Raw genomic sequence first — 15,044 nt, forward strand, 5'->3', positions numbered from 1 at the left:
GTTAAATTGTATAGAAAATTACAAAAGTATTAAATTAACTTAGTAAGTGCTTATGAAAGTACATAGTTTATTAACACTTAAGTATATTAGTAATTGTAAATTTTATTCTAATTTTATTTAATTTAAATAGTCATTGTATGTATAGCTAAAAGTTATTTAAAATGATAAGGTGAATAAAAGTAAAACTTTTCTCTAGTGTGACTAAAACTAAAACCAAAAGATTATTCAAATGTCACTAAAACTAAAACTGCGGCCCGCGAAGACTTTGTAAACTTAAAATTTGGCCCGCGACCACCAACTGCCTGCCGACCCCTGTACTAAACGAACACTACCACACTTGTTTTGTATTTGTTTTTTCTAAGCATCAATTTATTCTAACTTTTAGTTTTAACCATCACTTAATATATAATAACAATATCAGCAAAAATGAGTTAGTTCAACGTTTTTTATAATTTGTTTCAAAAAACTTGTTTTGTTTTTTATTGAAGTTTTAGTAAATAGTTATTATTATCTTAATGTTTTAAAATTTTTTTAGACTTACCGTTTAAAAGCTCATCAAGCAAGACACTGCTTAAAAAAAGAGTTTCTGAGAAGACGAAAATTAAAACATAGAGAAACAACTAAAACATACTATTAATAACTTCATTAAAAAGACACCTTTTTTATTTTATAAAGTGATCTATTAATGTCTACTTTAGAAAATACTCGACTATCTAAGAAGGAAATAATGTTCTATCCCATTAAAAAAACCTAGACTCGCCTCTGATATTAGTCTTATTTGTTTTGTTTTTTTCGTTTTGTTTAACATGAAATTATAAAACAACTCAAACTTTATAAATGTTAACTAATTTTTTACACATTTTGCTATGAAATATTATATTAGTTTGAACTTTCCTTATTTGAATTTTTTGTTATTCGTCATGCTTAAATTCATAATACTTGGTGTTTTTTAACCAAATTTAAAGTATACAAATAGTCGTGATAAAATTTTGATTTAACTGCATATTACAAGTTTATAAAGGTTGGTAGGAATTTGGTGGTCGCAAGCCATATTTTTAACAATAAATATTCGCAGCCCGTATATGTAGTTTTGGTTACTACTATTACAGTTATGTAGATAACAGACCCGAAATATCTAGTATAACATTAAAACGTATCGTAAATTTTATTTAAAATTTTTTTCTTTACTATTTATTTCCAACCTCAGAATATCTAGTGTAAGTTTCAAAGATAATTTGCAGGCTAAATTTGAATGTTTGTGGACCGCACTTTTACCTTTCGCGGGCGAAAGTTTGCGACATATGGTTTATAATTAGAAAAAAAAAGTGTCAAAATATATTCAAGTATAAATAAAATTTGTTATTTAAGTCTTTAAGCAAAAAATATAACTACTCTATTACGATCTTTTAATACAATACAACAAAAAAAATTTAAGTGAAAATAACGTGTTTAAAGATAATATTTTGTTACGAACTTTTTCAATTAAAAATTAACGTTGTATTGATTTTAAACAAATATATATCATTTTTATAGTAAAAGTAATAGGTCTTAAAGTCTTATTTAAAAAAAAATGCAATTGAAAAATTTTTTTTAACTTGTTCTGTAAAAGAATATTTATTAAGCTATGAAAAAATTGTAGCTAAAAATCAAATAAAACTTGAGAAAATGGGTAAGATTACTATTAAAACTTAGATTCACAATATGAAAAAAAAACATTAAATAAATAAAAAACGGTAGTAGACTTAAAAAGGATACACACTAAAATATTTTTAAATGTTTGTTGTCTGTAATTATATTTATTTAAAAACGTTTTAGACTAGAAAAATTCCCAAGTCTTTTGTTGTAATACAAGTTAAGCTGAGTAGTAATGTTATAACTGTTTAATAAAGAAATATACTAGAGCTTTCATTCTTTTTATTCTTACCTAATACTGTCGTGCTTAAAAAAAAAAAATCTTGTTTCTGCACTCTTATAATATTTCAATATGAGAGTATTTCAAAAATATATAAAAATACTGTTTAATTTACATTAGTTAAAGAATAATTTGTTACAAGTCGTTTATAGTTTAGTTCTGAAATTATTAAGTAAAATAATAACTTGTAACGGACACAATTAAATAAAATATAAAACTTCTTTTCGATATTGATTTTAACTAACTATTAATCAATCCATGTTTTTAGCAGGCAGAAACTGTATTATCATTAAAAAAAAAACTTTTTAAATATTAAGAGTATCAAACAAAACAAGTTTATAAAAAACAGTTTTTGTTACAATACATCTTATAGAAATCTAAAGTTTTGTATTTTTATTGCTGAAAGCTTTTTTAGTTCCTTATCAAATTCAGCATAAAATAAAAAAGCAAACATTAAACTATCCTTACAGTAAGATATTTAAATAAATATTTACTATAAAATCAAGTTCAAATAAGTACAAAAAGCGAAAACACTTATGTTGATTATGATTAAAATAACACATTCATTTACTTATAAGAATGGCATTTAAGTTTAAATTCTTTAAAAACTTACTTTTTTAGACTGTAATAAAAAGTAAATTTGTTTCAATAATAAAAATCAAGCACAAACTACTTGAGACTTTTCTTTGAGACTTTTTTTTTTGATCTTATAGCACATAAAATTGATTTAGAGTAGTTTCTAAATTCTGAGTCTCGCACTTGGTAAATAAAAAAGTTCCAAAAGTTGTTGTAAAGTAAAATTACGCACAAAATATAAATGTAATCAAAACTAGTGTCATGGTCATTTTTGTTTTCTATCTGAACACCATTATAAATTATATATCTTTCATAACTCGTGTTATACATAAAAATCATAACATTAAAGGGAAGAAATGAAATTGTAAAAGTTAAAACCATAATAAATAAAGTTTTAGCGGCAGCACTTACTCGGGTTTCGAGCCTGGTGGTTCTTGTAAACTTTCTTGTTCTAAATGCGATTGTGGATACTAATTTCAACATCTTTTTCTTGCTTTTTTTTATTGAAATTAACGTTAATATGTTAAGTATCCAGCAAAAAATCAACGGAACGAAGTGGTAAACTAAATCTATTAATATTTCATACTTCCCTGTGTAAAAAACGAACACAGACTTAAAAAACCAAAAATAAAAGCTTTTGTTTAGCACAGGAATTAAGGTGAAAGTAAATGCGAAAAACCATACTAAAAAACATGCTTTGTAAGCTTTAGACTTTGATGCTTTTCTCTTGTATTTAAAAGGGTACTTTATTGCAATAAATCGGTCTATGCTAGCTACCAAATAAGAATACATTGACGAAAAGCCTGCTGAGTAACAAACAAAGCCAAACACAGTAACTTTAAACTTATTTATTGGATACATTCTCAAGCTGTGAAGAAAAAATATTTCGAAGTCGTTATCATTTTTGGTTTCGTTGAAAAAATTTTGCGCCAACTTTTGGTCTTTAAAATCAACGTTTTTAAACTTTGTTGGTGAAAAAACGTTGTAGTAAGGTGCCACTGCGCTACCAATGAAAACAAAAGAGCACAAAAAATCGGAGAAAGCCAAATTAAAGCGAAATATCCCTTGAATATTATGCAGCTTCTTGTTTTTGTAGATGACCAGCATGGCTAAACAACTTACTAAAATAATGATAGTTGCAGAGAACACGTGGAAAATAGTCATTATTTGAAAGTTTTGCCTGCAACTGAAAAAAAAGTCAGCTTTAACTATCTTAAAGTTAACTTTCAGCAAAGGCATAATTTTATTTTTAAGCCGTCTCTAATATTTAGATTTTTTTTACTTGTATTACTCCATTTCGAGCAAAGTTTTTTAAAACATCGATACGAATTAATAAGTTGAATTATCTCTCAACTATTAAAATAAGATTTTTCTTTAAATCAATTAAGTAAAAGTTTTAACCAATTAAAAGTATAGTGTAAAAGTAATATACTTTAAAGAAATTAGTTTGTAAACTTATCATAACAAACTTACTAAGGATATATGTTTAAAATAATAATTCTAATTAAATTTACTATTTTATAAATAGTAATCACACAAAATAAACATTTGTTAAATGACCTCAAACTTGTTCCTCAGTTTTCTTAACATGAAGTTACGATAATTTAGAATTTAAATTACCTTGTTTGTGCTAAACAGAATCCGGGGGATAGCAAATGCTTGTGTTCCTCATCTAAACCGCACCAAGATTTGTCGCAAAATGGTAGATTAAGGTGTCTCACTTCGTGAAACATTCCGTAACTGTAGTTGCGACGAAGCAGCAATCTGTCATACAGCGCTATTTGAGTGCAAGGCATTTGCAGTTGGGAAGCAGTCAGATTGTGCATGTTAAAAATTAAATTTTTCCAACTTTTAGTACTTTTGTTGGTATTGTGGAGGAATAATAAATGGTGGCACTCTTCGATCATTTTACTGCGGTTGCATGCTCTGTCATAAACGAGATCTGTAAACTTAGTAAAGCTCATTTTTCTGTGGTTACACTCGTCTGATAAAACTTTAGTGCAGTTGAGTTTCAACGCAATTTCAAGGTAATTTGTCAAGTATAAAGAGTCTCTATTCGCGTAGTAGGTTTTTGCAAGACTGTCACAACTTGAGTCCCCTAAAATAACTTTATGATTTTAATTCTTTAAAAATTTAATAAAATTTAAGCTGATCTTTATAATATTTAACAAAACCAAATAAAGCTTTTAAAATACGTAAATCTTTTTTTTATGCTAGTAAACTTTTGTTTTAGAATTTAAAATAAAAAACAAGCAATAACAAAATTTTTACACTTGTTAACTTTTAACTTAAACAGTATACTGTTTGCAGTTAAATCGATAGCTAATTTTGTGTTCACAACTGGCAAATTATAAGGAATATCATATTTTATTCGTAATACTTTGTAAGTGGAATATTTTACATAATTAATTATTTTTTACAAAAAAAATCAAAAATTTTCTATTTACATTTTAAAAGCACTAGATATTTTTTTAAACGAAATACCTGAAGATATGTTGAAAAAGTATAGAACTGAACAAAGTATTGCTAAGAGTTTGTTTTTCATATTTCACTACTGTAATACTGCTACTTTGGATAACAATTAATAACTATTTGATATTTAAAAACGATAGCTGAAAAAAAAATGCAATAAGTATCTAATTATTTTAGTTTTAGAATTTTTGTTTTAGAAAATTTATCTGTTTAGAGATTTGTAATAAAAACTATTTTGTTAAAAGTATATTAAAAAACTTAATGATAAGACTAAATAAAACTTTAGTTTTTTACAGTCATAATATATTAAGCAATTTTAAAATATCATGAGAAAAATATAAAATTACAAACTTCGAAAAAATAAATAATTTGTATCACTGAAGTAAAAGTTAACAAATATAGTTATTTTCTAAATAATAACTTTAACTAGAGCATAACATAAAAAAAAGTACTGTTTTTTAATCGTTGTAGTTACATAGATTTTTATAAATAGTATGTTGTGCCGTATCACTTCTCATTAAAAAAAATAAAGTTTAGCTTAATAAAAAAACTTTTAGTTGTGATAGTAATTAATATATTTTCACTAATAACAAAAAATCTAAAGCAAAATAAAAACAAATAATTTTTCAAAACTATTTTAAGAAATTTAATTTATGTCTAATTTTCAAATAAAAAAACTTGGTTAAAGAGCTTTATTAAAAGAACTTTTCTAAAAAAAATTAAAACTAGTAAAATTTTATTTAAGAAATAATAGTAAATTTAATGAAACAAATCACATTAAAAAAAAACTTTTACGTTAAGTAAAACGCGTTCTTTTTATTTTGTCTCTTAATGAATTTAAAATCATGTTTAATACTAACATATGAATCAAACCCTAATAATTATATCAACATTTTTCTAACAACATTAAGAAATAACTAAATACTAATTAATTTTATTGCTTGCATTTGACTAAAGCTGACTAGAAAAACTAAAATCAAAATGAAAAAATATAAACATCATTAGAATTAGAAATTATAGTCAGTATGTAGTGGATGTATGTTTTTTTACTATTCGTTCTAACAACGTAAAACTAACTTATTGAAATACGTCCATTAAGCAAATAACAGAAATATATTTCGAATTTAACGATTGAAGTATTGTTGCTTCATTGCTTTAAAATCAAATTAAGTTAGCTTGCAAAGAGACTACATTTTTATTTAAAGTAAAATTATTGTTTTCAACATACAAAATAAAGTATTTAGTTAACAAAATTTTAAGATAGCGATCGGAAGCCTTTTATAAATTATGGGCTGTATTATAAAAAGATGATAAAATAAAATAAAATTGGAAAAAATTAATTTTCTGTCGTTGTGTTATAAAAAGTATTACTAAAAAGCTTTAAAATATCGCAGCTTAAAAAAAAATTCTTACTCACTTGTTACTACACCATTCGTAAAATACTTTTATCAAAAGAAGGAAAACTAAGTTGCTTTACACATCTACTTTTTGGTTATGAAATGTATGTCGTGAGTTGGACACTTTTGCCTAACAGGGAGTGGTTTTTCTTCTTTTGGTTTAAAAATACTAGGCAGTTCAGTTTATTTTAAAGTTTTGATAAAACGGACATTAGAAAAAAAAAAATTTCAAAAAAATACTAAGTTTTTATTTTAACTTTTTTTCCCGTATTTCATCCTGTTTTAAAGATCACCATAAAATTATTATTGTTGTAAACACAGCAGAAAACACTTGATTTAAACGTCTAATAAAAACTTCTTACACTTATTGAATTGTTTCTTCGTAATTGTTTACTTGAAGCTTTTTTATTGCTTATCATTGTTACCTCTAGTGATTTGAAATGCACTTCAACTTAACAAACATGTTCTAGCCCTTTTATATCTACTCTAAAATATATATCTTAGTTTTTCATTATTTATTGTAATTGGCAACTTTTAATTAAAAGTGTTATTATTTTCTAAGATGCTTTACTGCGTTTCCTACTTGTTTGTACATAACATCTTTGTACCTAAATGGTTAGTTACTAATTTTTTTTTTTGCTAAAGCTCTGTTAGAGCAAGGATAAAAGTGAAAGAAGTTAAAAGATGTTTTGTGTCTACTTATTTCATTTCTTCTTCGTAATTTGATTCAATACCATTGTAAATAAAGCTAAAAATTCGTTTGAAGTATTGAAAACAGTTTAATTTTTATTATAAGAATTTTATTTATGGTTTTTAAGATCTATAAAACTTGTTTGCAATGATTATATGTTTTATATTCTTTTTTACATTAATAACTGTTTTATTCTTAGCTTTATGACAAACAAAATTAGGACATTTATTTTATTTTTAAGAAACTTATTTTAATTTTAGTTTAACAGTTATCTTATGTGTGACATGAATTACAAAAGAAAGATGCATTATCTGCATTTTTTTACAAAGTTTCAAATAATGTTATAAATGCTAAATTTCAAAATGTTAAACAATAGGTAGAGTAGACATAAAGAAACTTTAAGTAATGGTCATGTAGAGTTTTTGATAACATCTGATTTACATTTTTATGTTTATGCAATTAATATTTAATTTAAAACCACATCAATATAGACATATCTTAGACATTATAAATATTATTAAAAGCTATCTTTTTGTTATCTAATTGTTTCGAAATCATTAATAAAACATAAAATACTACTCGTGAAAAGAAAAATTTAAATTAAAGTACAGTAATTGATTTAAAAAGTTTAAAATAACCAAGTCTACTTAGTTTCTTGTTTTTATGTTATCCTAAGATGAAAAATTTACTGTTCATTAATTTAGTAATATGAAATAAGTTCTAATTAGAACAAAAATTTATATGAAAATATTTTCTTAATAATTTGAAACTTTGTAAAGTTATGCAGAAAATGCGTCTTTATTTTGTTATATAAGTCACATAATTGATAACTGTGAGAAAGTTTTAAATTGAAATGTATACTTGACTAATAGTTAAAACTAATATATTTAACGTATTAAAAAGTTTAAATTTCAAATAACTTTTTACTAAGTTGCGAAAAGTTTTCAATTGAAATTTTTAGTTATAGTATAAACAATGATGACTAAGCTTAGTTTTTGTACTAGAAAGTACAATTTTACTTTTAAAATGTTCAATGTGAACTACTAAAGTTTAAGTACATATAGTTGCTTGTAGATAATAAATTTAAGTAAAGCAAACTTAATTAGTAAATATTATGTAGCAATTAAATATGGGTTATACAAAGAAGATTTTATTTACGTCTTTTACTATAATACTTTTATTGAAATATCTAATACTGTATTATAATTTTTTTCATGTTTTGATTCTTATAATTCACTAAAAAATGACCATGACATTTCAACTACTCGACCACATCATTAGTATAGAGACATTTCGACATTCTCTTTAGATTTTTGTGTAAATAAATAAATTTTATGTTTTTATAATTGAAACGTACCTAATTTCATTACTAAAGTTGAATTCTAAAAATTTACTTTTATTAGAGTGTTATTTCAACTTTTATACATTAGTTACTCAAAAAAAATAACTATATTAACAAAAATTAAAATAAAAAAAAGCTCAAACTTTAATTTAAAATGCATTAGTTTATATTGATGAGCTTATTAAGCTAAATACTTTTTTATAAATAAATCTTTTAGAAACATGAAACAAAAAAATTAAAGAAAACTTATAAGAACATCAAAAAATAGTAAAAAATGTATGCATAAAAAAACATTGGTAATAAAATGATATTATTATTTGTTAAGTTTTTTTTATTAATTTTAAGTTTTAACCTGCTGTCAAATTTCTTTCATCGCTATAAAAATTCAATACCGATAAAAATACTTTTATAAAACTATTGTATATATAGTATTGCTTAACAGGGAGGTCCCCAGTCAAGCAGAAATCCCCAGTTCTCAACTTATATTTAAACTAAATTTTTTATTGATGCTTTTTAATTTCCCTTAAACTAAACTATTATAAGCAAAATTGCTAGTTTAATGATTGTTTTATTAGACATTATCTTTAATAATTATTGTTTAACAGAAGTTAACAAATATACGACCTTTAAAAAGCATTGTCTTTTAAATCTTCTAGTTGGCTAAAAAGGGATGCTGACTTTTTGTTTGAAACAAAAACAATTAATAATAAAAGTTAATAAAAGATTAAACTTAAACATTCTGCCAAACTATTTTTTAATGGTTAGTAGTATGTCGAATTCGATAACTTATTTGTTACCTAACTATTTTATTGGGCTAAAAACTTTTTTAGATAATACTTATATACTATTTGAAAAATGTATACAGAAATTACTCGTTTTTATTTTATATATATGTTTTATTTTTACAAACGGTTTCAAAACTATAACAGTTTCATTCTCAAGTGGTAAATGTTAAATGATTTTGAAAAAAAATTTGGTCAGTAAAACAGTTTAAAAAATGGGAACGACTCTAAATTGCACGAAGAAAAAATTGCACGAGGTTACTAAATTGCACGAGGGGACTAAATTGCACGAGAACAAAATTGCACGAAATCAAATTTGCACAAAGCCAAATTTACACGAGGGCACAAAATTTCACGAAGACGATTTTGCACCAAGGGTCAAACTTGCACGAGTTACATTTTTGCACGAGAGTAAAAAAATACAGAAAAAAAAAAAAAAATAAAAAAACAAAAAAAAAATTTAAAACAAATTAATTAAAAAAAAGTTACTGACCGAGGGTAAGGGTTAGGGGTAACAGTGATAACAAAAATAACTAACAAAAAAATATAAATAATTAGAAAAAAGCTACCGACCGAAGGTAAGGGTAAGGGGTTCAGTAATAGTAAGAAAAAAATATGTATTTAAATAATAATAAAATAACTTACCGACCGAGGGTTTAGGCTTAGGGGTAACAGTAAAAGTATTAAAAAAATCCAACCCGTGCAAAATTGGCTGCTCGTGCAAAAGTTTCTTCGTGCAAAAGTATCTTCGTGCAATTTTGTACCCTCGTGCAATTTTGTACGCTCATAAAATTTAGAAAGGTACTCTAAAAAATATGTAGATGATATATTCGTAGTCACACAAAACAACACTGATTTAACCAACTTCTATCATGAAATAAATACTCTACAGTCTACACCCAAAATTAGAATTCACTCTAGAAAGATTCCTTGACTGAAAACTACCGTTTCTCGACAATGAAGTAAAATAAGTATCAAACCAACTACACAAAATTTTTTACAGAAACCAACAGACATAGGTCTATTAATGCAATACACTAGTATTTCTTCAAAATCTTTTAAACAAAGTTTAATAAGCTTATATCTAAACAGAGCGCTAAATAAATGCTCTAATTTCACCGCTTTTATAGCAGAACTTATAAAAATTAAAAAATTATTACTTAAGAATCAGTATCCAAAAAACCTCATACAGTCCAAAATAAAAATTTTCCTTGAAATTCATAAAATTGACAACTCAAAATTTATACAAAACCAAAAGATTACCAAAAAAAAAAGAAAAGAAAACCGACATTGATTACTGCTGTTATATCACAACAACACTTTAAAGTTTAGAAACGATGTAAACAAAGCAAACTCTACAGCCTGGAATCAATATTGATTAAGGAAGAACGACCTAAGTTAAATACGCAAACAGCATTAAGTGGTATAGCAAAACTATTAACAATTTACTAACTAACAAATCTTTACTTAAGTTTTACTTGCTTTACTGTAAAACTTGTATTAATTTGAATTTATTCATACTTCATAATTTAAACTTATTTATAAAACCGCTTACTAACTAAATTTTTTTCAAATTCATTTAACATTTACCACTTGAGAATGAAACTATAATAATTTAAAAAAAGTTTTTTAAATAAAATATTAAATATAAAATAAAAATGAGTAACTTTTTAAATAAACTATTTAAAAGTACTATAAACTCTGAAAACATTAAATAGGAATCACACTAATCTAAATGATATATTATAATTTTTTTTTTTTTACTTTTACAAATCCAGTAACTTTCTTAATTTCTTTTTATTTCTATATTATTATTGTAAGTTTATTGTCATACGAAGGACCCAGGCATCAAAACCTAGGCCACTTATACAGAAAGACATACAACAAAAAGACAAAAATAAACCAAAATTGTACATTAAAAATGAAAAAAAAAAAAACTGAGTTTAACATATATTATATAAGGGATAACAACAGTAAGCGACTGATATAACTTAAATATTATTATGAATTTGTTTCTTATATTTGATGTTATAACTTAATTTATCACAACTTTGATTTTTGAGAACAATTTAACCTAAACCAAAACAATACTTCTACAAACCCAATTTACAAAGCTTAATATTTTTCGTGTTAAGGTTTTTTTTTTCACAAATTAAAAGGTTTTATTTCTTAAATTTTTTTTAACTAGTTAAACTTTTAAACTGTTGATGTTTTCATTTGTAAATAAATGTATATAAGTAAATATTTATTTTGTTGTTCTCAACTTAAACTAATGCTACTGTTATCTTCAATAGATATTTTTGGAAACGATGAAAAAAATCAAAGTTTGTCATTAATTTTTTATACAAATGGTAAAATTTTCTAAATAAAACAACTTACAATGTTGACTCCCATAAGACCTGTTAATTAGATAAGCGCTAAACTAACTGCACGACCATCAACAACAGACCATGTGAAAATCTGCGATCTAGTTTCGTCCTTACAAGGACTCATTAGGACACCAGGATGAACTGTTGTATTGGTCAAACCGAACTTAATTAAAAATCCTTTTGCTAAATTTATATCATAACAGTTGATAACTAAGTGCTTAAGAAAAAACAGTTTTATTTTGTAAAATTTTACAACTGTAAATATATATTTAAAAATTTTAATTTAATTTTTAACGTAGATAGCAATACTAACAGCAATAATAAAATAAACTCAAATTATTGTAAAATTTCTTCCTAAGAACTATTAATTTATTAGCTTTTTTAATAACTTTACATTACTAAAAAAACTAGTAAACAAAACCTGTCTAAATTCAGAATCTTAATTACTTTACTATACCTTTAATTTGCCAGAAAAAAATTTAAATTTTTAGACTTTTACTTATTGATATCAAAATAAAAGTCTACAAAAATATTGTAAAATATATATCTAGAACTGAAATGTTAGACTTAAAAGGAATAAGCAATGTTATCTGACATTGCACAGATACATAAAATGTTTTTGTTTTCAATTTATATAACCTTGAAATTTTCAAAAGGTAGATTTTGTTGGAAATTTCATAAAATAATTTGAATATTCGAATTTTTGTTAACTGTTCATGTAAAAAAAGAAGTAAGAAGATATTTTTTCTTAATTTATACAAAAATATAAACTTTTTTTATTTTTAATAAAAATAAACCTGTAGCATTAAAAAAGATTTTTTTTGTTAAAAAAAAAGGTTTTTACAACTATATTTAAATACCTAAATATATAAATATGTCTAAAAAAAATGAGTAACGTAAACGGACAAAAAAAATTAATGTATTAATTTTCGTTACAAAGAAAAATAAGTAAAATTATTTTCAATTTTTTATTTTACCAGTAATTTCAGATTATCAATTAAGTATTAAACTCTTATAATAATATTCATATAGACCTTAAAAAATTTATTTATACAAAAAAAAGTTAGATATTTAATGAATTTCTTAGTTGATAAATTAAAACGTATTACAAGTCTCTACAACCTAGACTAAACTGATGCCATTAGAACCAAATTAATAAACTCAAAAATTACTATTCTCACATAAAAAGAGGATGAAGATATATTTCTTATGCATAAAAAAAATATCTTTTTGTAACCTATTCAAATTTTCCTTTATCAATTTGTGTTTTTATAAATTATGCTTCAGTTTAACCTGGAAACTTTAATAAAGTTTTTGATCTCCTAAATTAGGGGTGGGCAACGTAAATAGTTGACGGGCCGGATCCAAAAAATATTAGTCCTCAGCGGGCTGGAGCATTTCGAGTTAGTGATCTACCGGATTCAGCTGGATCCTATTTTAGATCCGGATCCTAACTTGAAAATATAATCCTGATCCCGATATATACTAATTTTAGACGAAGATCCGGATCCGAGTGGAAGCTAATTTGAAAAAGATTTGGATCCGGCTGGATGCTAATTGATCGGATATTTCAGAATTTTGAATCAATATATTAATTACTAAGGTTCTCAAGTATGAAATTTTGTGTTAATTTTTATCAAGTATTTGTAATTCTATATTTTTTATAACTCTGGACCGAATTAATACTTTTTAGTCTCATAAAAACAATAATTTACTCACTAAAAGTTACTCGAGCCTAATATTTCAAGCTAAAACATTAATTAATTATTAACTATTCGAAATTATCTAATTTTGGGAATTCTTGGCTGGAGTTTTCATTAATAATAAAATTCAGAAGTTAACTAACATATCAATTATAAACTACTGCCTTTTAATTTAGACAAACTAATAAAGATTCATTACATATTTTTGCACGTACAAAAGAAACAAAACAACAAATAATTCTGATATAATAAACAGTTTTACCATAAAAAGCGATAAAGTAAAGTTTAAAGATCTCGGTGAAACACTTAAAGTTAATCATATATTACAGTTGTTCAAATCTAGTTGCATTACGGTTTGGGAAAATCTGCAAGTGCACTGAATTATCGATTAGGTTTGAAATTAGCTTATCCTTTTTAATGTTTATGGTCGAAAATGTTTGTTTTCAAATGTATGAAGTCTCGAACAAAACAACTAGTTTCATGGTCATCTTTAGAAGTTGAAAAACTTTGGCTCGTTCAATAATACGTAAAGTCTATCAAAAAATCTACTAAAAGCAACGAAAATTACATATTTGATTTAAATTTTTATATCAACATATTTAAAAAACAGTTAAACCTAGAAAAGAAATTACTTTGGCTTAAAATGTTAATACTTTTACTTTCAAAATATCAAACAGTAATGATCAACTTATGAAACTTAACTAAGTTCTGTACTTTAAAAATAATATTATTAAACAATGATAACCATATTAACTTAATAGACTTTTCGATTAAGATCATTTACACTAGTAGAAGTATTACTAAACGAAAAACTAACATATAAAACTGTTATATTATACTTTAAATGTAAAGTTTAAACAGCTTAGCAAATTTAGAATAATTACACTAAAAAAAAGTCAATGAGACATTTGTAAATCATCAAATCTTTTAACAAGTTGTTTGAAATCTGGAAGTATTATCGAAGTAGACATTCTCAGTAATGACTGCAGATTGTTATCAGTAAAATTTAAACGCAGCTTACTTTTGTTTATATACATGGTTGAGAATGTTTGTTCGTAAATGTATGTAGACCCAAACAGAATAAAAAGCTTCATTGCCATCTTTCTTAATTTAACAAACTTTGACTTGTTAGATAGGGGATAAAATCTTTCATATTTTTAAGTTTTGATCTTTTCTTTTAGTGTACTGTCACATTAAAGTTTAACAGTTCTAACTGTATATTACTAGGTGCATTTTCGGTGTCAAACATCAACTATGATGATACAGTATCAAATTCTTCTATTAAAAGTCTTCATAACGACAACCAAACTCATTTTCAAGTGAAACTATTGTCATCAACTGGTCATCACTTAACTTACCATATAATTAATCAAAAAGTCATTATTAAAAAAATCAGTGGCAGAAAAGAGTGCAAATTGTAGTCTCAACTTGAAATATTTTACTAAAATTTAATGTTGAACAGTTTGACTTAAAATAATTGTCAATGTTTAATTTTTTTTTTCTAAACAAGTATAAAAACAACTCACTACACATCTGGAAAAGACAGCAATGTTTTACACGTCCATTTTTTATGAAAGTCATTATGGTAGGTAAGATCATCAAAGTTAGTTCAGCAAACAATTGTTTTTCGATAATTTGAGAAAGGATTACTTCAACGAACTCGAATCGAAAAAAAAAACTTTAACAAAAAAGTGTTTTTATCACCAAAAAAATAAAAAGGCAATTTTACAAACGTTTTCAGGGTCAAAGTCTTACATTTTTGTTTTATAAAAATAAATCTAAAAAAGTTTTGTACAAACT

The sequence above is a fragment of the Thalia democratica genome, chromosome 4, assembly GCF_965202585.1.
Source record: "Thalia democratica chromosome 4, ktThaDemo2.hap1.1, whole genome shotgun sequence".
Classification (NCBI taxonomy): Eukaryota; Metazoa; Chordata; class Thaliacea; order Salpida; family Salpidae; genus Thalia; species Thalia democratica.